General features: G+C 36.7%; 1 long non-coding RNA gene across 3 annotated transcripts in view; it reads left to right on the forward strand.

Annotated features, from left to right (window-relative positions):
* LOC133228635 (uncharacterized) overlaps window positions 1–16,732 on the forward strand; it is a 120,406-nt gene extending 103,674 nt beyond the window's left edge. For 2 of the 3 annotated variants that reach the window (XR_009730302.1, XR_009730304.1), the window contains one exon: window positions 13,532–16,051. This is a non-coding gene — a long non-coding RNA (uncharacterized LOC133228635). The other variant, XR_009730303.1, reaches the window with a different exon arrangement.
* Window positions 16,733–24,911: the final 8,179 nt, after the last annotated feature.

Genomic DNA, 24,911 nt, shown 5'->3' on the forward strand with positions numbered 1-24,911 from the left:
AGAAATCTTGAGACCAACTGATGAGGCAGGCAGGTCCATATAGTCAATGAATCTGTATATTATAGGGTAACTTATCAGAAGGCAAGGTCCAGTGGACAGCAATTTGGAAGCATTCACAGCTATACTCCTCACCATTGAGGAGCCATTGGGACAATTTTACGGTTAACCTAAGGTATGTGCTTGGAAACAGGAAGTGCATTCCTAAGTCAAGATTTATGAATGGGTAACTTGTTCCACAGGCTCTGAGAATACGTCAGGGAAGGCCTTCATCATTGTTTGGAGACTAACAGAGCATAGAGGCCAACTAACTGGACCTAACGATCATTAAACAAAACTACAAAGCCCATGATGACAGAGAAGAGATTTACCACACAGTAGCCCTAGGTGGAGAAGGAAATGGCTGCCCACTCCAGTATTCTTGCCTGGAGAATCCCATGGACAGAGGAGCCTGGCAGACTACAGTCCATGGGGTTGCAAAGAGTCGGACATGACTTAGTGACTAAACCACCACCAACACCACAGCACTAGGTAGGGTCAGTGGAGGGACAGGAGGAACTGAACAGACCAAGATTATGTCAGTTATGCTAGGAGTCATACAAAGGTCAACAGAGTTTAATTCCTGAGTGATGCTGGAAATGGAAGATGGGTGATCAAGAACTCATAATCTTATATCAATATAATATAGTTTAGATGGGTCAAGGTACTAAAACAAAGACAAAAACTTAAACAAAATGATGATAGGAAAAAAGCAAGATTTTTGCTTGAAAGATGCTTTGAAGGTTAGTTTATATTCCATAATCTGTATTATATATGCATACATATATATGCATGCATATATGTGAAAGTCACTCAGTTGTGTCCAACTCTTTGTGACCTCATGGACTGTATAGCCTGCCAGGTTCCTCTGTCTAGGGAATTCTCCAAGACAGAATACTGGAGTGGGTAGCTAATCCTTTCTCCAGGGGATTTTCCCAACTTAGGGATCAAACCCAGGTCTCCTGCATTGCAGCTGAATTCTTTATCATCTGAGCCACCAGGGAAGCCCAAGAATACTAGAGCAAGTAGCTTATCCCTTCTCCAGAGGATCTTCTCAACTGAGGAATTGAAAAGGGGTCTCCTGAATCACAGGCAGATTCTTTACCAGCTAAGCTACCAGGGAAGATAAATACACACACACACACACACACACACACACACACACACACACATATATATATATACACCACATGTCAAAATCCAGCTCCTAAGGCAACTAGGTTTAATTTAATAATAATTATACAGTCAGCACTACTTTAAATAATTTATACAAATTAACTCATAAAGGCTGCATAGTAATGATAGTGGGTAGCTACTATTATTATATACAATATAAGTTGAAGAAGATAAAGCACAGTGAAATAATTTGCCCAAGGTCAAGTGGCTAGTAAGCAATGGATCCAGGCTTTGAACTCACACCAGGGTTTCAGATCAGCTTTTAACCGCTAAGCTATATAGCCATTCTACAGGAGAGAAGCAAGCACAGTAAAGGGGAGACTAAGGATTTAACAGAAGTAAATCTTTGGGGAAAATTTTCACTCAAACCTATTCATTTCTTCTATGCTTGTTAGATACCTCCTGCATGCTGTGCTCTGCTCAGTCACTGTCATGTCCAATTCTTTGTGACTCTATGCACTGTAGCCCTCTGGGCTCCTCTGTCCATGGGGATTTTCCAGGCAAGAATACTGTAGTCGATTTCCATTTCCTCCTTCAGGGGATCTTACTGACCCAAGGACTGAACCTGGGTCTCCTACTTGGTAGGCAGATTCTATACCACTGAGACACTGAGGAAGCCCACCGGGCACCTATCTCACTCCAAAGTGTTTCTTTTTTTGCCAAATATTGCCAATATTCCCATTCTCAATGTGTACAGTGCATGACCTCACTTCAACATGAAAGGTGGACATAGATTGGTTTAAGTCATTCACAAAGTCCATCCTTCTCCCACAGTAATTAATTCAGTCAAGGAAGAGGCAAATGTTTCCATTGAAGTGATAATATGTTTAGAAAGTAGCTCGTTTTGTCTTCAAGAGAACTACCAGAAATTTCTCTCCCTGCACCCTGTCTTTGGATATCATTGAGGAAGAATTTGGCCATGGTTATCCATCTTTGAGGCATTGTGCAGCCATGAAGGACCCCCAAAAGAGGTTAAAGTTTTTATCCTAAAGACAAAGTCTAAAAACCAGATCCTTAATAACAACACTAAGTTGCTAAATTTATGAGTCAGTACAATAGATACCCTTTGGGTACTAAGCCATTCTACATTCAGTTCAGTTCAGTTCAGTCACTCAGTCCTGTCTGACTATTTGTGACCCTGTGGACTGCAGCACACCAGGCTTCCATGTCCATCACCAACTCCCGGAGTTTACTCAAACTCATATCCATTGAGACAGTGATGCCATCTCATCCTCTGTTTTCCCTTTCTCCTCCTGCCTCCAATCTTTCCCAGTATCAGGGTCTTTTCCAATGAGTCAGCTCTTCCAATCAGGTGGCCAAAGTATTGGAGTTTCAGCTTCAGCCTCAGTCCTTCCAATGAATATTCAGGACTGATTTCCTTTAGGATAGATTGGTTGATTTCCTTGCAGTCCAAAGGTCTCTCAAGAGTCTTCTCCAACACCACAGTTCAAAAGCATCAATTCTTTAGCTCTCAGCTTTCTTTACGCTCCAGCTCTCACATCCATACATGATTACTGGAAAAACCATGGCTTTTACTAGATGGACCATCGGTGGCAAAGTAATATCTCTGCTTTTTAATGTACTGTCTAATTTGGTCATAGCTTTTCTTCCAAGGAGCAAGCGTCTTTTAATTTCATGGCTGCAGTCACCATCTGCAGTGATTTTGAAGCCCCCCCAAAATAAAGTCTCTCACTGTTTCCATTGTTTCCCCATCTTTTTGCCATGACGTGATGAGACTGGATGCCATGATCTTAGTTTTCTAAATGTTGAGCTTTAAGCCAACTTTTTCACTCTCCTCTTTAATCACTGCAGATGGTGACTGCAGCCATGAAATTAAAAGATGCTTACTCATTGGAAGGAAAGTTATGACCAACCTAGATAGCATATTCAAAAGCAGAGACATTACTTTGCCAACAAAGGTTCTTCTAGTCAAGGCTATGGTTTTTCCTGTGGTCATGTATGGATGTGAGAGTTGGACTGTGAAGAAGGCTGAGCACCGAAGAATTGATGCTTTTGAACTGTGGTGTTAGAGAAGACTCTTGAGAGTCCCTTGGACTGCAAGGAGATCCAACCAGTCCATTCTGAAGGAGATTAGCCCTGGGATTTCTTTGGAGGAAATGATGCTGAAGCTGGAACTCCAGTACTTTGGCTACCTCATGCGAAGAGTTGACTTATTGGAAAAGACTCTGATGCTGGGAGGGATTGGGGGCAGGAGGAGAAGGGGACGACAGAGGATGAGATGGCTGGATGGCATCATTGACTCAATGGACGTGAGTCTGAGTGAACTCCAGGAGTTGGTGATGGACAGGGAGGCCTGGCGTGCTGTGATTCATGGGGTCTCGAGAGTCAGACACGACTGAGCAAATGAACTGAATTGAACTGAACTTCACTTTCATCAAGAGGCTTTTTAGTTCTTCTTCACTTTCTGCCATAAGAGTGGTGTCATCTGCATATCTGAGGTTATTGATATTTCTCCCAGGAATCTTGATTCCAGCTTATGCTTCATCCAGCCCAGCATTTCTCATGATGTACTCTGCATATAAATTAAATAAGCAGGGTGACAATATACAGCCTTGACGTACTCCTTTTCCTATTTAGAACCAGTCTGTTGTTCCATTTCCAGTTCTAATTGTTACTTCTTGACCTGCATACAGATTTCTCAGGAGGAATGTCAGGTGGTCTGGTATTCCCATCTCTTTAAGAATTTTTCACAGTTTTTTGTTGTCCATACAGTCTAAAACTTTGGCATAGTCAATAAAGCAAAAATAGATATTTTTCTGGAACTCGCTTGCTTTTCTGATGATCCAGCAGATGTTGGCAATTTGATCTCTGGTTCTTTTGCCTTTCCTAAATCTAGCTTGACCATCTGCAAGTTCCTGATTCATGTACTGTTGAAGCCTGGCTTGAAGAATTTTGAGCATTACTTTGCTAATGTGTGAGATGAGTACAATTGTGTGGTAGTTTGAACATTCTTTGGCATTGCCTTTCTTCAAGATTGGAATGAAAACTGACTTTTTCCAGTCCTGTGACAACTACTGAGTTTTTCAAACTTGCTGGCATATTGAGTGCAGCACTTTCATAGCATCATCTTTTAGGATTTGAAATAGCTCAACTAGAATTCCATCACTTTCACTAGTTTTTTTCATAGTGATACTTCATAAGGCCCACTTGACTTTGCATCCCAGGATGTCTGGCTCTAGGTGAGTGATCACACCATTGTGGTTATCTGGGTCATGATCTTTTTTGTATACTTCTTTGTATTCTTGCCACCTCTTCCTAATATCTTCTGCTTCTGTTAGGTCCATGCCATTCCTGTCCTTTATTGAGCCCATCTTTGCATGAAATGCTCCCTTGGTATCTCTAATTTTCTTGACAAGATCTCTAAGCTTTCCCACTCCATTATTTTCCTCTATTTCTTTGCACTGATCACTGAGGAAGGCTTTCTTATCTCTCCTTGCTATCCTTTGGAACTCTGCATTCAAATGGGTATATCTTTCCTTTTCTCCTTTGTCTTTCACTTCTCTTCTTTTCTCAGCTATTTGTAAGGCTTCCTCAGACAATCATTTTTACTTTTTGCATTTCTTTTTCTTGGGGATGGTCTTGATCACTGACTCTTGTACAATGTCAACAACCTCCATCCATAGTTCTTCAGGCACTATGTCTGTCAGATGTAACCCCTTTCATCTATTTGTCCCTTCCACTGTATAATCATAAGAGATTTTATTTCAGTCATACTTTAACTTATATGCAGAATACATCATGAGAAATGCTGGGCTGGAAGACACACAATCTGGAATCAAGTTTGCCAGGAGAAATATCAATAACCTCAGATACGCAGATGACACCACCCTTGTGGCAGTAAGTAAAGAGAAACTAAAAAGCCTTGTGATGAAAGTGAAAGAGAAGAGCTAAAAAGTTGGCTTAAAGCTCAACATTCAGAAAACGAAGATCATGGTATCCGGTCCCATCATGTAATGGCAAATAGATGGGGAAACAATGGAAACAGTGTCAGACTTTATTTTTGGGGCTCCAAAATCACTGCAGATGGTGACTGCAGCCATGAAATTAAAAGACGCTTACTCATTGGAAGGAAAGTTATGACCAACCTAGATAGCATATTCAAAAGCAGAGACATTACTTTGCCAACAAAGGTTCATCTACTCAAGGCTATGGTTTTCCCAGTGGTCATGTATGGATGTGAGAGTTGGACTGTGAAGAAGGCTGAGCACCGAAGAATTGATGGTTTTGAGCTGTGGTGTTGGAGAAGACTCTTGAGAGTCCCTTGGACTGCAAGGAGATCCAACCAGTCCATTCTGAAGGAGATCAGCCCTGGGATTTCTTTGGAAGGAATGGTGCTAAAGCTGAAACTCCAGTACTTTGGCTACCTCATGCGAAGAGTTGACTCATTGGAAAAGACTCTGATGCTGGGAGGATTGGGGGCAGGAGGAGAGGGGACGACAGAGGATGAGATGGCTGGATGGCATCACTGACTCGATGGACGTGAGTCTGAGTGAACTCCTTGAGTTGGTGATGGACAGAGAGGCCTGGCATGCTGCGATTCATGGGGTCGCAAAGAGTCGGACACGACTGAGCGACTGATCTGATCTGATAGGTTGCTAGAAGTTGAAAGCAACTTTATATATATTATGTTTATGTTTAATGGAATTGTCTAAATATATTGAGCTTCCCTGTTGGCTCAGCTGGTAAGAATCCCCCTTCTATGTGGGAGACCTGGTTTCAATCCCTGTGCTTAGAAGATCCCCTGGAGAAGCGAACAGCTACTCACTTCTGTATTCTTGCCTGGAGAATTCCATGGACTGTATAGTCCATGGGGTTGCAAACAGTCAGACACAACTGATATATGCCATATACTGTATATCATTTTATACTGTATATATATGGTATGTGCACTTATAGATATCAAAGATTTACAGAGAAAGAGTTGAATTACAGAATGATTTCCATCAGAACTTTATGTATCTGATAGAATTTTTAACTTCATAAATAATTCATATCTGTATAGAACAATGTGACTCTTTTTGTTCTCATTCAATTATAATAGTCTAAGAATATTTCCCAAGAAAATGCTGGTCTTTAGAGCATATCAATTCACTAAATTAATTTGTTTTCATTTTCTAAACTTTTAGTCAAAATAATTTCCAGTTTCAGAGGAATAAGAAATATAAACAAACTGGGTTAAAATATACAATCACAGAATACTGTATATTACAAATATATATATATATGTAGCACAAATACATCTCTGAATCTGAAGTATTGCCTTGCTTTTCTACATGAAATAATGACTTTGGTATATACATGCAAACCTGGGGACATTATGAGAGTGAACTACTTTCCTCTTTTGTTTTCATCTTTGAATTACTGTGTTAAGAAAGATGAATAAAATACGTGGCTGGGATATGAGCCAAAATAAAGACTTCTTGCAAATGGCAGACACACTCCTACCAAATACAGATAAAAGAAGAACTAACTTTTAAAGTTTGCCAACTCATTTGTCAGATGTAATTGCTTTTCCAAGGTCCTCATCTCACTTTCGTCTTTGTGAACCACCCATATCTTGAGACATTCTGCTCAATTTGCTTTTATTCCTCTGCACTTCCTGATTCATTTTCTACCTTTCTGAACTCTCCTTCTTTTAGTCTTTAAGACAAACTTGAACTAGTACTGCTCTTACACCCATCATATTACTGGGGAAAATAAGTCTTAGGAAAGGTAAAAACATCCAATATCCCATACATAAGAATCTTGCCCAACGTTCTACCACTCACTAGTGGCAAAGGTGGTATGCCCAGGTATGCTTGTGTGCAGAGCTCAGCTTTATCCTTGGAGCTGCTGTATGCTATGTGATAGAGCAGAATCATTGATTAGAGGTTCAATTCCAGACAGGTGAATTTAAAGTGCACCATAAAATGCCTAAGGAAAACGTATGGTATCTAGCTGAGGTTCTCTGTAAGAATGCAGAAATAATTCTCATGGAGATGCTATTTTGAAGGCATAGAAGGAAATAGGAAATTTAAAAAAGCATGGTAAAGAAGAAAAGGAAAAGAGCTAAGAATAGGATTTGGGGGAAATCTACACTGAATGGCAGAATGAGAAAGTTGTTAAGGTTATAAGTTCTATGTCTAGAATGAGAAGGAACTGAATAAGTATTCAATAAGATGTTGAAGAGATAGATAAGAGTTAGAGAAGTTGGAAAACAATAAAATAAATGATAGAAAACCATTGAGTGATAAAGGGGATGTAATTAACATTTCAAGAAGTCACAGACAAGACAGACAAAGCCAAAACTGTGTTAATTTCAAGCAGAGAATTTTATTTAGTTCTTTGAAACAAAGAATAGGAAATGGGGAAATAAAAGGGTGGCTCTTTCTTTAAAAACATTTTTGTTCTTGTTGAAGACTAAAACAAGTTGGCATGAAAGTTAAAGGAAACTATATATATATATATATATGTATATATTTAGGTAGGAAACAAATTTAATAAAAGGTTTGTTTGGCTAAATAGGCAAGACCTGAATCAATTGAGTAAGAGTGAAGTGGGAAAAGTATAAAGATGTAAAACAGAGAGAGGAATTAGATTGAGAGATTGTGACTTTTTCTTGTTGGTATAAAATGTATAAATACATTCTTATATGTACTTATACAGCCAAGATATTTATTAGAAAATGGGGGGAAAACAGAGTCCTAGACACTAAAGATATATAATAGGTACAGAATTAGTGTTTGGAACTGATTCAAGAGCCAGTTATAATATGCTTAGAGGTGTGGGAAGAACTTTTACACTGAGTTTATAAGGAAAATGCGAGGGAAGAAAGTCTAGTTATTTGTACTTAACTGAGTTCACAAATCAATAAGTAAACAGTGAAAAGAGTAGTACAGAAACAAACAAGCAACAACAAAGGAAAATAAACTCTAAATCTCTGCTCTTCAAAGAAAGCATCTTGGAGTAAAGGAGGAATATAAAATTCTTAAGTAATTTTATACTTGTAAAGAAACTATTCAAACTTATCCCACACTTCTCTTAATGCTGTATATATCATTGACTCTTAATTCTTGTCTGGCAGCTCATATCTTTGTTTAGAGTTAGTTCCTTTTTACAAGTAACAGTCCATCTAGTGATCTTTTAATTTTTATTTAAAGCATCACAGATGTAAGAAGTTAATTGCCTTAGAAATAGTGCATTCAATATCAAGTAAATTTTGTCAAGGAGAGTTCCTTAAAAGGAAGAAAGCAACAGCAGTCTCAAAATAGTATCAGTTAGCTTTGGCTTTTCCCAACTGTTGACAAAATTAAAAATGTTGATTAATTTTTTGTTGATGTTAACAAGCTAATTCAAATTAAATTATATAAATACAATTATACTGTGTTTTAGAAAACGTTCAACTTTGTTGACTGATAAAAACATCCTTTCTAGTCTTGAAGGTGTACATATGCCTGTATATGAAGATAGTTAATTTAAACCACCATAATTTATTTTCTAACGTCAGCTATATAAGTTTTATGTGAGCATATCCTTCATTGTCTAAAATACATTGAAGGTGCACTAGATGGTTTATTTGATCCCCTCTAGTTTTAACATCCCAGAATCTTCAATGGTCTCTTGTTTTTTCCAATTGTTAATTAAAGGAATAACTTAAAGGACAATTATATTTTATGCACTACTTCTTTCACAAGATTTCCTTCAGTTCAGTTCAGTTCAGTTGCTCAGTCGTGTCCAACTCTTTGCCACGCCATGAATCACAGCACGCCAGGCCTCCCTGTCCATCACCAACTCACGGAGTTCACTCAGACTCACATCCATCAAGTCAGTGATGCCATCCAGCCATCTCATCCTCTGTCGTCCCCTTCTCCTCCTGCCCCCAATCCTCCCAGCATCAGAGTCTTTTCCAATGAGTCAACTCTTCGCATGAGGTGGCCAAAGTACTGGAGTTTCAGCTTTAGCATCAGTTCTTCCAAAGAAATCCCAGGGCTGATCTCCTTCAGAATGGACTGGTTGGATCTCCTTGCAGTCCAAGGGACTCTCAAGAGTCTTCTCCAACACCACAGTTCAAAAGCATCAATTCTTCGGCGCTCAGTTTTCTTCACAGTCCAACTCTCACATCCTTCCATGACCACAGGAAAAACCATAGCCTTGACTAGATGGACCTTTGTTGGCAAAGTAATGTTTCTGCTTTTGAATATGCTATCTAGATTGGTCATAACTTTCCTTCCAATGAGTAAGCATCTTTTAATTTCATGGCTGCAGTCACCATCTGCAGTGATTTTGGAGCCCCAAAAAATAAAGTCTGACACTGTTTCCACTGTTTCCCCATCTATTTCCCATGAAGTGATGGGACCAGATGTCATGATCTTCATCTTATGAATGTTGAGTTTTAAGCCAAATTTTTCACTCTCCACTTTCATTTTCATCAAGAGGCTTTTTAGTTCCTCTTCACTTTCTGCCATAAGGGTGGTGTCATCTGCATATCTGAGGTTATTGACATTTCTCCCGGCAATCTTGATTCCAGCTTGTGCTTCTTCCAGCCCAGCCTTTCTCATGATGTACTCTGCATATAAGTTAAATAAGCAGGGTGACAATATACAGCCTTCAGGTACTCCTTTTCCTATTTGGGACCAGTCTGTTGTTCCATGTCCAGTTCTAACTGTTGCTTCCTGACCTGCGTATAGGTTTCTCAAGAGGCAGGTCAAGTGGTCTGGTATTCTCATCTCTTTGAGAATTTTCCACAGTTTATTGTGATCCACACAGGCTAATTCTTCAGCCAATATTACAACTATTTGTTCCTCAAGAGGGAATTGATGATCTAAGGAAAGATCTACAAATACGTTCTGTATCTTCATTTTTTTTTCCGTATCAGTACCATATCAAACCTTCTAGGAATGGAACTTCCACTTATCTCCCATTGGCATTCAGATATTAATTTTAAAAAGTATCATTTACATACACACTTTTGTTTTTTTGACGAATCACTTCTTTTTGATTACTACAATTTATGCAGACTGCATACTTGTAAACAAAATGGTTAATCTCGTTGTCTGCTCTGTCTGCAGTCACGGTACAGAAATGATGTATGAGAGGTTCCTCTTTCAGATACACTTCTCTGAATTTCTAGAGCACAGACAGTGAAAATAAAGAGAAAAGAAAATGAATTCTTTGCTTTCTTGTATGGTATGAGTTTTTGTGTAGAGCCAGTGTTTGATATTTATGCCAAAATTGTGTCTCCCCTTCCAACTGTGATACAACAATTAACTCTGCCACCATGAGTCATGAGTCATGAGTCATGGATTGATGACTCTTGTGTTTTAAAGGCTTTCATGCAAGAATGATGACTCTCTTAGGTGATGGTGGAGAAAGTAGTAAGTTATGCTTTCCTTTACAGTCTCTAACTATTAATCTTGTAAACCCATTCCTTTCACCTGATTCTATCAAGAATCAAAATTCTCAAAAATGTACTTGGATTTCTCCTTAGTGCCATTGTGCTTAAAAAGATTTTGCTCATTATGTTCATTAATGAGAACTCTGAAAAATATTAATGTTTTTAAAACAATGTATATTATAGCTGGTCATGTTGAATGTTAAATACTTAAAGACAAATATGCAGCCACACTCAAGTCATAATAGAGTTTATTTAAATTAATAAGTGATCAGCAACAAGAAACAAAAAACTAGATCAGTTATGACTTTCAAAAGCAGAGATGGCTTTTCTCCCATAACAGGGCTGTGGTACATTATTATTGATATTTTTCTGACAGTTTTATGATTTCAAAGCATGAGACTGAACTCTGCTGTTCTTGGCCACAAAATGACTGCAAGGGCTCTGAATATTACTTTCTCATTTCATATTAAAAAGCCATAAAGCAATGAAGGAAGATTTTTGTCAGAGAATAATATAAACTTGTTACACATTTACTGGAAAGTAAACATTCTTTATGATCAGTTCAGTTCAGTCGTTCAGTCATATTGGACTCTTTGTGACCCCATTGACTGCAACACACTAGGCTTACCTGTCTATCACCAACTCACAAAGCTTACTCAAACTCATGCCCATTTAGTCGGTGATGCCATCCAACCATCTCGTCCTCTATAATCTCCTTTTCCTCCCACCTTCAATCTTTCCCAGCATCAGGGTCTTTTCCAATGAGTCAGTTCTTTGCATCAGGTGGCCAAAGTGTTGGGGTTTCAGCTTCAACATCAGTCCTTCCAATTCAGGACTGATTTCCTTTAGGATGAACTGGTTGAATCTCCTTGCAGTCCAAGAGACTCTCAAGAGTCTTCTCCAGCACCACAGTTCAAAAGCATCAATTCTTTGGCATTCAGCTTTCTTTAAGGTCCAACTCTCAAAACATACATGACTACTGGAGAAACCACAGCTTTGACTAGATGGACCATTGTTGGCAAAGTAATGTCTGTGCTTTTTAATATGCTATCATATTGGTCAGTTTTCATTCCAATCCCTAAGAAAGGCAATGCCAAAGAACGCTCCAACTACTGCACAATTGCACTCATCTCACACGCTAGTAAAGTAATGCTCAAAATTCTCCAAGCCAGGCTTCAGCAATACATGAATCATGAACTTCCAGATGTTCAAGCTGATTTTAGAAAAGGCAAAGGAACCAGAGATCAAATTGCCAACATCTGTTGGGTCACTGAAGAAGCAAGAGAGTTCGAAAAAAACATCTATTTCTGCTTTATTGACTATGCCAAAGCCTTTGACTGTGTGGATCACAGTCAACTGTGGAAAATTCTGAAAGAAATGGGAATACCAGACCTGACCTGCCTCTTGAGAAATCTGTGTGCAGGGCAGAAAGCAACAGTTAGAACTGGACATAGAACAATAGACTGGTTCCAAATAGGAAAAGGAGTACATAAAGGCTGTATATTGTCACTGTGCTTATTTAACTTCTACGCAGAGTACATCATGAGAAACGCTGGGCTGGAGGAAGCACAAGCTGGAATTAAGATTGCTGGGAGAGTTATCAATAACCTCAGATATGCAGATGACACCACCCTTATGGCAGAAAGCGAAGAAGAACTAAAGAACCTCTTGATGAAAGTGAAAGAGAGTCAAAAAGTTGGCTTAAAGCTCAACATTCAGAAAACTAAGATCATGACATCCAGTCCCATCATTTCATGGCAAACAGATGGGGAAACGGTGAAAACAGTGTCAGACTTCATTTTTGGGGGCTCCAAAATCACTGCAGATGATTAAAAGATGCTTACTCCTTGGAAAGTTATGACCAACCTAGACAGCAGAGATATTACTTTGCCAACAAAAGTCCATATAGCCAAGGCTATGGGTTTTCCAGTAGTCATGTATGGATGTGAGAGTTGGACTATGAAGAAAGCTGAGCACCAAAGAATTGATGCTGTTGAATTATGGTGTTGGAGAAGACTCTTGAGAGTCTCTTTGACTGCAAGGAGATCCAGTCAGTCCATCCTAAAGGAGATCAGTCTTGAGTGTTCTTTGGAAGGACTGATGCTTGAAACTCCAATACTTTGGCCACCTGATGCAAAGTGCTGACTCATTTGAAAAGACCCTGATACTGGGAAAGATTGAAGGCAGGAGAAGGGGACAACAGAGGATGAGATGGTTGGATGGGATCACCAATTCAATGGACATGAGTTTGGGTAAAGTCCGGGAGTTGGTGATGGATCGGGAAGCCCAGTGTGCTGCCATCCATGAGGTCACAAAAAGTCAGACATGACTTAGTGACTGAACTGAATTGAGGTTGGTCATAGCTTTTCTTCCAAGGAGCAAGCATCTTTTAATTTCATGGCTGCAGTCACCATCTTCAGTGATTTTGGAGCCCCCCAAAATAAAGTCTCTTGCTGTTTTCATCATTTCCCCATCTATTTGCCATGAAGTGATGGGACTGGATGCTATGATCTTAGTTTTTTGAATGTTGAGTTTTAAGCCAGCTTTTTCACTCTTCTCTTTGACTTTCATCAAGAGGTTCTTTAGTTCTTCACTTTTTACACCACTGTAAATTAGCTAAAAGAATAGCAATACACAAAAGGGGTTAAAATCAGCTTTGGTGAAGTGAAAAATACTTCTCTGTCATGTATATATTTATAAATATGACTTTTATACCATCCTCAGTCCTTAACTCTAATTTCCTTTTTTATTTTTATTTTCTGTTTAAATGTTTTCATGCATTTTTGTACTTTGAATCCATCTTTATCCAGCTTCATTTCATGTAATTTTATGAACCCTCTTAAGTCTTTCTGGAATGAGATATGCATCTCTGTGCCATGCTATGCTTAATTGTTCAGTCATGTCTGTCTCTTTTTCATCCTACAGATTGTAGCCTGCTAGGCTCCTCTGCCCATGGGAATTCTCCAGGCAGGAATACTGGAGTGGGTTGCCATGCCCTCCTCCAAGGGATCTTCTCGACCCAGGGATTGAACCCACATCTCCCATGCTGCAGGTGGATACTTTACCATTTGAGCCACTAGGGAAGCCAAACAATACTGGAGTGGGTAGCCCATCCCTTCTCCAGGGGATATTCCCAATCCAGGAATTGAACCGTGGTCTCCTGATCTCTACGTGTATACATATATGCATACAAAGTGACCTTGTTTCAGCTACTTCTCTGTAACATATTTTATAGACACTTGTTTGGAAATCTTTATTGATTTGATAAAAATTTGATAAAAATCTCCCTGTAATGCTGGAGACAATTTTATAATAACAAATTACACGGATCCTTTTACAGTTTATGAACAGCAAAGAGCAGTTAAAAGTAGCAAGGTTTCTCAAACGTTGCTTATAAAATGGTCTCAAGACAAGAATACTGTGGTTTTGTTTTCTTTCATCCTTGTTCATTGATCCCTGTGGAATTACCACTGAACCATGAGATTACTGATCCAGGATAAACAGCACCTGTGCATCACTAGATCATAATTCACCACGTTCCTGCTCTTCTCTCTGCCCTGCCAAATAGATGGGTGATTTTGTTGTGTTGTGGTGCTTTTTGTTGTTGTTGTTGCTTTGTTCTTTGATGATCAAAGCAGAGACAGACAAAGAAAAGATAAAACAAAAAAATTAGAAAGATATCTACTAATTTGCTATTTGACTATAAAAATAAAAGAAGTATTTAAAGGACTATAAAAATCCAGTGAGTGGGGCGGGGGCGGGGGGAAGCGGGCAGGAAAACTAGAACACATAGTCATTAACAATCTGGAAAAAAAAAATTCCAAAGAACTGTTAATGAGAAATACTGGTTAGAATGCAGTTGTACAGAAAAATACAGGTATTAGGTAATTGAATCAGTAAAGAGAAAATGCTATGAATAATTGTTACACCTCTCAAAAGCTCTTGTTCTTGTTAATTTGTTTAGCTATGATGATAATTCTAAATTACTTTAAGGTGTTGGTGCTAATGTTACAGAAATTAAAGCCTTTGAGATACCTTAGATTCATTCACACTTAATTACAGGTATTGTTTTAAAGTGTCTTGCACATGTTCTTAGATTTAAAATGTTAATAATGTATTTGTTAAAATATAATTTATGTTACATCTAAATGATAAAGGCCACTATAAAAATTATTTATGTATATAGACAAGCACTAGTAGGGAATATAAAAAATTCAACAATGATGTATCAGATTGATATGAAAATATTTTTTCTATTTTTACCTCAAAATTATGTTGTTACTAGAATTGTTTTCATTAAAGTAGGTGAAATACTCAGAAATATCTTTATACTGTACTGTACTTTATGACAATTTATTAACTTCTAACATCTAATAATATTTGAAACTATTTGTATATAAAATAGCAATATTAATTTTCTTTCTGGTAACTCACAATTTGAATATTCATATTTGTGTTGAGAACTGTATAATTAAACAGAGGTGTAAAAATATTTTGGGTTTATCAATAAGAGATATTTTCCCTATATGATCTTGTGAGTATATTGAAAAACTATTATCTACTTTTGCGGGGGAGAAGTAAATTCACCAGACATTACTAAGTAGTGGCAAAGAGCCATCCTTTTAAGATGAATTTGAGTTCTGGAAATATCCCAAAGTCCTTGGTATCTAAAGTGTGGGGGATGTGATTAGACTGTTAAAACTCTTACACATAAAATTGAATGGACGTTTTTTGGAGATGGACAAAACTTTGATTGTGAAAGCATTTGAACAGAAGCTCCTTCCAAGAGGTAGCTTAAATGAATTTTGAAGATATTTCTGCCTTTACTAGGAAGTGTGCTACAAATCTATCTCTTCCAATTTGTTTTGGAAGTAGGGCAGTGAGAATGCAGCTTCAAAGTGACCTGGAAAATAATTTCAAAAGAAATTATTTTCTCTTGAAAATTAGCAAACAGCTCTCCAACTGTTTTCATAAGTGACAGCGAAGTTTTAAACACTCTACATAACCTACCAGTGTGACAGTTTTGAAGGCAACACTTGTGTATATTGATTTCTAATTGAGCTACCTAACTAAATTTTAAAAACAAATTAAAAATAGTATTACAAGGAACTGGTCCATTGGGTTAGCCGGTATCAGTTATTCAAAAATATTTCATCTCCACTATAGTGTGAGAGTGAGGAGACTCCAGGCTCATCTAGGCAGCGAGGGGCTTTGATGAGAGCATTTTTGTGCTGATTCTGGAGGTTTTCCATAGGTTCTATAGTCTCCTCAGCTTGTCTGCGGACTGATGTGAGGCTTTCCAGAGCCTCTTTGCTCTCAGCCATGGTTCACTTTCTGGATTACTTGGAAACTGATCCATATGCAGAGCTGTTCATTACTTTCTTAGAAGAGAAGCACAAAACTTTGTTCCTTCCTCTCAATATCTTCTCTATTTTCTTTACTTTTACTATTAAAAAAAAAAGAGATCACAACAGACAACAGAGAAATACAAAGGATCATAAGAGACTACTATCAACAATTATATGCCAATAAAATGGACAACGTGGAAGAAATGGACAAATTCTTAGAAAAGTACAACTTTCCAAAACTGGATCAGGAAGAAATAGAAAATCTTAACAGACCCATCACAAGCACGGAAATTGAAACTGTAATCAAAAATCTTCCAGCAAACAAAAGCCCAGGTCCAGACGGCTTCACAGCTGAATTCTACCAAAAATTTAGAGAAGAGCTAACACCTATCCTGCTCAAACTCTTCCAGAAAATTGCAGAGGAAGGTAAACTTCCAAACTCATTCTATGAGGCCACCATCACCCTAATACCAAAACCTGACAAAGATCCCACAAAAAAAGAAAACTACAGGCCAATATCACTGATGAACATAGATGCAAAAATCCTTAACAAAATTCTAGCAATCAGAATCCAACAACACATTAAAAAGATCATACACCATGACCAAGTGGGCTTTATCCCAGGGATGCAAGGATTCTTCAATATCCGCAAATCAATCAATGTTATACACCACATTAACAAATTGAAAAACAAAAACCATATGATTATCTCAATAGATGCAGAGAAAGCCTTTGACAAAATTCAACATCCATTTATGATAAGAACTCTCCAGAAAGCAGGAATAGAAGGAACATACCTCAACATAATAAAAGCTATATATGACAAACCCACAGCAAACATTATCCTCAATGGTGAAAAATTGAAAGCATTTCCTCTAAAGTCAGGAACAAGACAAGGGTGCCCACTTTCACCATTACTATTCAACATAGTTTTGGAAGTTTTGGCCCCTCAATCAGAGCAGAAAAAGAAATAAAAGGAATCCAAATCGGAAAAGAAGAAGTAAAACTCTCACTGTTTGCAGATGACATGATCCTTTACATAGAAAACCCTAAAGACTCCACCAGAAAATTACTAGAACTAATCAATGACTATACTAAAGTTGCAGGATATAAAATCAACACACAGAAATCCCTTGCATTCCTATACACTAATAATGAGAAAACAGAAAGAGAAATTAAGGAAACAATTCCATTCACCATTGCAACAGAAAGAATAAAATACTTAGGAATATATCTACCTAAAGAAACTAAAGACCTATATATAGAAAACTATAAAACACTGGTGAAAGAAATCAAAGAGGACACTAATAGATGGAGAAATATACCATGTTCATGGATTGGAAGAATCAATATAGTGAAAATGAGTATACTACCCAAAGCAATTTATAGATTCAATGCAATCCCTATCAAGCTACCAATGGTATTCTTCACAGAGCTAGAACAAATAATTTCACAATTTGTATGGAAATACAAAAAACCTCGAATAGCCAAAGCTATCTTGAGAAAGAAAAATGGAACTGGAGGAATCAACCTACCTGACTTCAGGCTCTATTACAAAGCCACAGTTATCAAGACAGTATGGTACTGGCACAAAGACAGAAATATTGATCAATGGAACAAAATAGAAAGCCCAGAGATAAATCCACGCACCTATGGACACCTTATCTTTGACAAAGGAGGCAAGAATATACAATGGTTTAAAGACAATCTCTTTAACAAGTGGTGCTGGGAAAACTGGTCAACCACTTGTAAAAGAATGAAACTAGAACACTTTCTAACACCATACACAAAAATAAACTCAAAATGGATTAAAGATCTAAACGTAAGACCAGAAACTATAAAACTCCTAGAGGAGAACATAGGCAAAACACTCTCCGACATACATCACAGCAGGATCCTCTATGACCCACCTCCCAGAATATTGGAAATAAAAGCAAAAATAAACAAATGGGACCTAATTAAACGTAAAAGCTTCTGCACAACAAAGGAAACTATTAGCAAGGTGAAAAGGCAGCCTTCAGAATGGGAGAAAATAATAGCAAATGAAGCAACGGACAAACAACTAATCTCAAAAATATACAAGCAACTCCTACAGCTCAACTCCAGAAAAATAAATGACCCAATCAAAAAATGGGCCAAAGAACTAAATAGACATTTCTCCAAAGAAGACATACAGATGGCTAACAAACACATGAAAAGATGCTCAACATCACTCATCAGAGAAATGCAAATCAAAACCACTATGAGGTACCATTTCACGCCAGTCAGAATGGCTGCGATCCAAAAGTCTACAAGCAATAAATGCTGGAGAGGGTGTGGAGAAAAGGGAACTCTCTTACACTGTTGGTGGGAATGCAAACTAGTACAGCCACTATGGAGAACAGTGTGGAGATTCCTTAAAAAACTGGAAATAGAACTGCCTTATGATCCAGCAATCCCACTGCTGGGCATACACACTGAGGAAACCAGAAGGGAAAGAGACACGTGTACCCCAATGTTCATTGCAGCACTGTTTATAATAGCCAGGACATGGAAGCAACCTAGATGCCCATCAGCAGATGAATGGATAAAGAAAGCAGTGGTACATATACACAATGGAGTATTACTCAGCCATTAAAAAGAATACATTTGAATCAGTTCTAATGAGATGGATGAAACTGGAACCTATTATACAGAGTGAAGTAAGCCAGAAAGAAAAACACCAATACAGTATACTAACGCATATATATGGAATTTAGAAAGATGGTAACAATAACCCTGTGTACGAGACTGCAAAAGAGACACCGATGTATAGATCAGTCTTATGGACTCTGTGGGAGAGGGAGAGGGTAGGGAGATTTGGGAGAATAGCATTGAAACATGTATAATATCATGTATGAAACGAGTCGCCAGTCCAGGTTTGATGCACGGTACTGGATGCTTGGGGCTGGTGCACTGGGACGATCCAGAGGGAGGGTAGGGGAGGGAGGAGGGAGGAGGGTTCAGGATGGGGAATGCGGGTATACCTGTGGCGGATTCATTTCGATATTTGGCAAAACTAATACAATATTGTAAAGTTTAAAAATAAAATAAAATTTAAAAAAAAAAAGAAAGAAAAGATCTGTATCTATGAAAGTGAAAGTTGTAGTAGCTGTCATCTGACTCTTTGTGACCCCATGCGCTGTAGCCTGCCAGGTTTCTCTGTCCATGGAATTCTTCAAGCAAGAATCCTGGAGTGCATAGTCATTTCCTTCTGTCTCTATAGTTTTGTCTTTTAATCTATTATTATTATTGTTACTATTATTATTATCATTATTTTGAAACTCATTCTCTCTCTGTCCATCAAGATTCTTTTGCTCAGTTCAATCTGGACTATATCTTAAAAGGTTCAACTTAGTATTTTCTATTAAATGCTAAAATAAATAACTTAAATGCTATTTTATGTTTACATATATAACACAACATGCTTAGATATATTTTAATACTGTAACCATAATTTCTGTCTTTACCTTTCTATATACTGTCTTGATATGAAAGAGTCTTTCTTTGATATGGTCTGAGGTAGAAAAAAAAGTAGGTAATTTCAAATAGAAGTGAAGTTAGTAAATTCTTAATAAACTTTTATCACTCTCAACACAACTTTATGAACAAGATCAGGAATGATGGTTTCATTTGTTGAGAAAATCACTCAGTTTGGTTTATATTTTTGTATATAGCTGTATCACTATGAATATACATTCCAAAGCATCATAAACATGGTTTCTCATTTTTATAATATAGATACAAAAATGACCTCATTACTTCAGGAGTACTATGAATATTGTTCATGGTCATTTTGATTAATTCCTGTGAGACTTCTATAAACTATATGCTGAAAAAATAATATGCCAAAAGTCATAATCATTTTTTAGATGATAGTTATTACTGAGACAGATCCTGTTATTTGTTTTCCAATTCAGTAGACAGGGAATGATAGTCACTGTTGCTTGTTGCACAAAGTCTATTTGCACAAAGAAAATACTCAGATTTACTAACAGTAGTTCTGTCAAGGTATTGTGTGTAATTTAGCCTTTATTTTCTTTAACCAAATTTCTCTTTGTATTGTATGGCTCCATTTTGCAATCCTGAGTCTATGAATGAAGATGAACAAGAGAGCGTGATTACGTTTAGAAGCGTTCTCTCTTTGTAATCATACTTTCTGAGAGCAAAATATTCCCCAGCTGCATGCTGCTACAGAAAGTAATTAAATTTAATAGTAGCTGCCCTTAATTTATGGCCACAAAGGGAAATAATCATATTTAAAATAAAAATGACAGCTTTGAAATGAATACATAGGGCACTGTAGCCTGTTTCAGTAAAAGCAGCTCTTGCAGCCATTCAAAAGGATGGCATTAGAGGTATGGTTTTTCTTTATTCCTGTCCATTTGTACTTTTAAAGGAAAAGTAATTTCTTTATTGAAAATATCACTGACCTTCTGATGAGAAGTTTTCTCTATTTATTCTTAAATGGCTGTATCAAAGTTTTCATACCATATTTTTTGTTTTAAAGGATTTCCTCAGCCTTTGCTTTGGCACTCCCATCTGCTCCAAAATAAAGCACTGAAAAGAGATATTAATTTGCCAATTAGAATCTAATGAGATATTAATTTTCATTGGATTTGATGTGGATAATTTAGGTCTCAAAATCAAGAAAAAGATGCTCCTATTAAATCATTCTAGATTACTGTGATAATCTGCAAAGTCATGGATACATTATATACTATGTTTACTTAGATGAAAATTTTAAAAATAAATTATGTAAATGATATAAATTAATTTCTGAAAAATTCTAATCTGCAGACTTGTTTTCAAAAACAAAAAAATATCTTCAAGAAAGCAATAGTTTCTACAATGTAAGACATTAGATACAGTCTTCGGGTAGTAACATGTTTTGCAGAATGGAATGATAAAGGACATGTGATTCTAAGTGAATATAACATACCTCATGTATCCTACAGTGATACTGAACTGGTCCCATAATAAAAATCCAGGAGATTATCTAGTTAGTGGACTTTAAGCAACACAATAATAGACACAATTTTACTTCTATTTACTTAAACTTGGCTAACTTTATTCCCAAGCTAGTTCAAACTCTGAAGAAGCTTATATTAATTATTTTCCATTTTTTATTCTTTTTAATAACAAGCCTGTTTCATTTTTTAAAATTCATATTTTATTCTTTGGAATATTGTCCTAAAATATCAATCTAAATTTTCTAAATGAAAATGAAATTGACTTAGGTTAAATTATCATCAGACACTGACAATTCATATAAACTGTTTATTCATATTTTTATTCTATGGCACTTTAGGGATTAGTACAGATTGAACAATATCAACCACATAGAAACCACCCAGTAATTATTAGTTATAATTATTACTTATTTGACTATTAAGTAATTGAAACGTAAGATGAAATATTGATTTAAACACTGATAAAAAATAATTCACTGAAACTTTACTTTGTGAAAATTGCTGTGTTAGCAGCTGAGGAGATACAGACAAGATTTGTCCATAAAGATTTTACATCCTAAAAGGCAAATTTGTATATGCATTATATATAATATATATATATATATTTCTATGTTATATTTTTATACATAAACATATATACATACATATGTATATGTAACAGTATATAATTGATTGATAGGCCAACAAGGCAGAGAGTAATAAGTTCAATGAGACATAACAATTAAAAGTGTAGAAAATGAGATTTCTTAATGTAAAGTCATGACTTAATGATGTTTCAATTTCAGAAATTATTTTGGTATTCATCTTTGGTGCTTCTACCTTGTAAAGTATTATAATTCCCCTAGTAAGTCATGTAAGAGATATATTCTCAGTTTATAATATTTGCATTGAGTAGGAAAGGACTACATCAAGGCTGTATATTGTTACTCTGCTTATTTAACTTATATGAGCAGTACATCATATGAAATGCCTGGCTGGATGAAGCACAAAGTGGAATCAAGATTGCCGGGAGAAATATGTATAACCTCAGATACGCAGATGACACTACCTTTATGGCAGAAAGTGAAGAACTAAAAAGCCTCTTGATGAAAGTGAAAGAAGAGAGTGAAAAAGTTAAAACTCAACATTCAGAAACTAAGATCATGGCATCTGGTCCCATCACTTCATGGCAAATAGATGGGGAAACAATGGAAACAATGAGAGAGTTTCTTTTGGGAGGCTCCAAAATCACTGCAGATGGTGACTGCAGCCATGAAATTAAAAGACGCTTGCTCCTTGGAAGAAAAGCTATGACCAACCTAGATAGCATATTAAAAAGCAGAGACATTACTTTGCCAACAAAGGTCCATGTAGTCAAAGCCATGGTTTTTCCAGTAGTCATGTATGGATGTGAGAGTTGGAAAAGAAAGCTGAGCACCAAAGACTTGATGTGTTTAAACTGTGCTGTTGGAGAAGACTCTTGAGGGTCCCTTGGACAGCAAAGAGATCCAACCAGTCCATCCTAAAGGAAATCAGTCCTGAATATTCATTGGAAGGACTGATGCTGAATCTGAAACTCTAATATTTTGTCCATCTGATATGAAGAACTGACTCATTGGAAAGCACCCTGATGCTGGGAAAGATTGAAGGTAGGAGGAGAAGGTGATGACAGAGGATGAGATGGTTGGATGGCATCATCAACTCAATGGACATGAGTTTTAGCAAGCTCCGGGAGTCGGTGATGGACAGGGAAGCCTGGCATGTTGCAGTCCATGGGGTCGCAAAGAGTAGGACATGACTGAGTGACTGAACTGAGTGATTATGCTTAAATCAATAAAAATATTGATGTTAAAAATAGTTCAATTTTTCAAGTCATCATATTAATATGCAGGAAAAAGATTTTTCTTGCAATATTATTTAATAAGATTATACTCATAGATAATTAAAAGTCTATTTAAGAAGAGTCTACTATTTCTTATTGCTGTTAGTGCTAGAAAATATATTTTTATCTTCCATCATAAGCTCATTTATTATTAATGAAAAGAAATAAGTACATATGAAATCATAATACCTGTTATATAAGAGCAAAATATTAGTGACTGTTGTTCACTCCCTAAGTCATGCCCGACTTTTTGCAATCTCATGGACTACACAGCATGCCAGGCTTCCCTGTCCTTCACTATCTCCCAGAGTTTGCTCAAACTCATGTCTGTTGAGTTGGTGAGATCAGTGGAAAGGACCAGCTAATATGTGTATTCAAATAATTTAACTTATACACATTTTGGGGCTACCTTTTTGCTAAGCCTGATAAGTAACTGGTAAGTACTTTTATATTTCTACATAAGCACACTTTTCAAAGCAGTGATATCCTTTTATGTAGTAACTGTAATCTAGCCATAAATAAAGTAAACTATGCATTTCCTATAAAATCTCAAAGTGAAGATATATGCTTACAAATTTGAAGTGTCCCACAGAGATTCTTTTATGAAATAGGCAATTTATTACACAGTGAAGGTGACCATTTTAAGGAAGAAACGACTGCTGACGCATTTTTTTATGATATTGCCCAGAATGCCTTACAAACTGTAATGAAGGTCATTATTTCCAAAAGCCCTTCAATTCAGAATAGTTTATAGCTTTGTAAAGTCAATTTGTTATACAACAAAGAAAATATTCAGTTGTGTATTTGTATCTTTTATACTGAAACATTTTCCTTAGTAAAATGGAATCTCTTCAAGGAATATACAATATACCTTATAAAGAAAGCTATATGGAAAACATTTTAAAGCTCTCATATAATATATTACATATATTTTATTTTAAAATGTTTTATTCCAAGCAAATGTACTGTCCTGAAATGTATCATCAATGTAGAATAGAGAAATTACAACTATGTTTTGACTGCCTATTTTTAGAAAAAGAAATAAGAGAAATGCTTTCACTTATTAGGGACATACTTCATCACTGATAGTATTTATTTAGTATAGTGGTACTGAATTGCTGAGATTCGTGATGAGGACAGAATGTTTCATTTTGCACTTTTCATTCCAAGTTCTTGGGCTTCCCAGGTGGCCCAGTCGTAAAGAATCTGCCTGCCAATTCAGAAGCCACAGAAAATGCAGGTTTGATAGATCCCTGGGTGGAAAAGATCCCCTGGAGGAGGAATGGCAACCAACTCCAGCATTCTTGGCTGGGATATCCCATGGACAGAGGAGCCTGGCCGTCTGGTCCATGGGGTCATGAAGAGTTGGACACAATTGAGCGCGTGCACACATAGGCACACACATCTTTATTGAAGTTGTAAACTTTCTCCATAGAGATCATGTGCTCATCTGTTTCAAATGGCCTGATATTTCTTACTGTTCAATGAAGGCAGATTTTTAATATTAGAAGAGAAAATATAATAAAGTATGTTAGAATATTCTTAATATTTTACTTATTCTTGACCAACTAGGCATAAGTATATTTCTCTATGAAAGACATACAAAATTTATTATCTCTGTGTTCAGTCTTTGAGTATTCAAGTTCTAAACAATATAGAGAAGATAGCATATGTAAAGAATGAAGATTTTTGTCTTTTTAACTGGGTTTTAAAATCCAATAACTAACTGGTATTTCACTGATCCCAAAGTTGATATGCCCAATAAAATATAGAGTAAGATTTCCCAAATAAAAGTCTTTCTGTTGATACATTTTGTCCAGCCTTTATTTAAAGGGGATAGTTATAAATTTTGTTGGCTTTTTCTCTGCCCAATTTTAAGAGTTGCCTTTTTTTATTTTATCTATTATTGTATGTGTGTGTGTATGTGATCTTTCCTAAACAGTGCCATCTTTTGCAGTGACTGCATTTGCCATATATGGTTTCCTAAGGATCAAATTGCTATGTGTCAAGTGAAATTGAGTGAGTTTGTACATAAATATTCCCTTAAATGGGCTTACAAAATGAGTACACATTTTGATAATTAAGGAAAGATTCCTTTTTATACA

The sequence above is a fragment of the Bos javanicus genome, chromosome 17, assembly GCF_032452875.1.
Source record: "Bos javanicus breed banteng chromosome 17, ARS-OSU_banteng_1.0, whole genome shotgun sequence".
NCBI lineage: Eukaryota > Metazoa > Chordata > Mammalia > Artiodactyla > Bovidae > Bos > Bos javanicus.